The sequence below is a fragment of the Lates calcarifer genome, linkage group LG11 (assembly GCF_001640805.2).
Source record: "Lates calcarifer isolate ASB-BC8 linkage group LG11, TLL_Latcal_v3, whole genome shotgun sequence".
NCBI lineage: Eukaryota > Metazoa > Chordata > Actinopteri > Centropomidae > Lates > Lates calcarifer.
Window position 1 is genome coordinate 5793734 of NC_066843.1, and position 2973 is coordinate 5796706.

Here is a 2973-nt window from a genome sequence, read left to right on the forward strand (position 1 = left end):
ACGATGAGAGTAGAGACAGCAGATGTGGCGAATTGAAGTCAGAGAAAAGGATGAGGGTCAGAGGTGTCTGGAGTTCTGTGAGTCGACTTTCGTTCTGCTGTGGCCAGGAATTTGTTGTTGCTGTTTTAAACAAGTATATACAAGGCAGTGGAGCGACAAGGTGGGGTCACGGTGTCACACAGGCCTGCAGATAAGAGCCTGGGCAGCTCGGCTCGGTCCACTCCCCCCGCGCAGGGAGTGACTGCAGAGTACACCTGGCCTGGCAGCTTCAGACCATTCAGGGACAACTGGGAAAGGCTTCCTCCTCGGCCGCAACCCAAACTGACAAAGGGAATCATGTGCGGTTGTAGGAGCAAATGCAGCAGTGTTGGCAGTGTTAATGTGTGACTGCGCTATCATGCAGAGGTCCCTGTGTGTACATTTATGCGTGTGTGTGTGCGTATAGGAGAAGCTCTGGGGTGGCAGGACGAGGCCGGTCCACTAACAGCTGTCTGCTTTCCTAACCTTTGTGTTTGTCATACCAGGTTAAAGCAGAGCATGGATAGGATAAAAGAAAATAGGTGAAAAAAAAGGAAGTGAGAGAAAAAGGTCAGGCTTGAACATAGAAGGACAATCATAGTGCAATAGTGCATGCAAGTCAGAATTGTAAAGGTTTCTGCTGTAGATGGAAACCTTTTGTAAACCTGCCAATATAGTCACTGCCCTCCAGACAGCTTCTACCCCAGGGTACTGCTGTGAGAGCCTGCCTGTTAAGGATGTTAGATAAAATGAAATATAACCATCAAGATCGCATTAATCAACACCCTAATCAGCACATAAGAGACCAGAATGTAGTAGCCTCTTTTCTCACACCAGTGGTGTAAAAGCTCCTCACCTGACCATAAATGCAACAAACTAACATTTTTACAAAAAAGCTGCGGATGTTACTTTTTTGTTTCTGTTGCTGCCAATTTTTGAGGGACATGTTATATATAATGCATAAAATCTGTTACCCCATTAGTAGCATGAGACACACCTGTGCTCAGTTTTCTATCTTGAGGAAATGCAGGTGACATAACCAATGTGGAAGTTGCCACAGTCACTCCTTCCCAAGTGTCAAATAGGCAAACATTCATCGTCTGCCAGGTGCATTCACAAAGAAAAAAAACCCTTAAAACATTGCTTAAAGGGAGCTGTTGTGCAATGAACTGCCACAAACAGACTTAAAAAGAATTCAAGAGTAAGATTTTATAAGGTTAAAGACTGAAAAAATATCACCATAACCTAGTGAGACACTTCTACCCTTGTATAACATGAACTTGTCAGGAATGTTATTATAAAATGTTAAAATGTTATTATAAAATCATCCCTCAAATTCTTTCTGGTCCAAAAATCTATCATGAATGCGCTTCACCTTTCTTTTTTATGTGTCTTCTGTGAAGAAAATAGTTTCTGGCTGAACATCCACAGACCACTGACTGACTTGTTCGTAATCCTTTCAGTGCATGTATAATGACTTTGTTTTGCTGCACAGTGGGGTTACAATGTACTGCATGAAAAAAAAGATGTCAGCCCATTCTTTTTTTATAAGGCCAGGATAGCATTCGGTCCAACAGACATCTCCTCTTTATGCACAACCCAGAGTTGTGATTTCCAGTCTATTTTGGTCACTGTGAAGACAATATCCACTCCTACATAGCTGATTTTAAAGACTTAACTCACAGATTACATATAATTGGCTTACATATAATTGGCAAGAAGCTCTGACAGCTTCAAGTCTATTTGTGTTGAAGAGCAGCCACTTTTAAATTTCAAACAAAATCTGACCTTGTGTCAAACACTCGAACACAGCTGATAGAAGCTTCTTTTCAGTGATGTTCTGTGTTTTTTTTTTGTTTTTTTTTTTGTGATAATGTCTTCACAGTTATGGTGGCAAATGATTTACAGATGTTTGGTACCATTAGACAAGGCTCAACTATTCTCATTTCCAGCAGCATGCATGTGATTAGCTTGTTATATGCTAGGGGGAAATGAATAAATGATACAGAGCGGGGTGACTGCCCCCCTTAAGAGCAAAGTAGTGAGGACCAGTATAGCAGCCAGTGTCACATCCTATTCCTGCCAGGTCTGAGGAATGTCCACTCTTTGACACTTGTCCAATCCAAGCTATCTCAAGCTCTCTTCTCCAGCTTCACGCCGCCTAATCTCTCCTGACACCTCACATAGCCCCGACAGGGAATCACTCTACCCTGAAAACAATCCAGCCCTCCTCCCTCTCCATCCCAAATCAACACCAGCCCCCACTCTCCTATCTGTCTTCCTTCTATTTCTCTTTACCCTCTCCATCCCTATCTATCCCTTCCCTATTACTTCTCTCTGTGGCCTACTCTTTCTCTCGTGTCTCCATCTGTCTTTGTCAAGCCAGATTCTGCTCCTCTTCTATCTCGCTCAATCTTTCCCTCCCCCTGTCTTTTCTCCTCCATCCTTCACTTCCTGGCCCGGGTATATCATGCCTCTGTTGATGAGAATCTGCAAAAAGACGCCACGATTGCCGATTGAGGAATAGCCTGCATTTCCTTAAAGACTCATCACGCATTCAGAAACTGCATTTTACTCCACTGGGAGGATGTTGCTAAAGTTGGAGCATCTTTATCTCTGAGCGCACCTTTACAGATGGAGAGAAGCTCCACAGGATCACTTTAGGATGGGACAGAGGGAGCATAAACACAGACATCCTCCCCTTGACACCCATCACCCTAAATATATTTAACTTTTTAGAGAGAAAAGAGAGATGAGGGACTTGCTGATAGGATCTTTTTTAATGTTTGCACTGACAGGCCATTGTTAAAATCTTGGTTTAAACAGAGCAAGAAACACACATTTCCAGTCATGTTGTTTGCATTGCAGTTAGTTAGTCTCACAGAGCAAATGAGTTCCTTTACATCGTTTTCCCTAATTACCTTATTTGGGATACAAGAATTCTCATGAGACAAG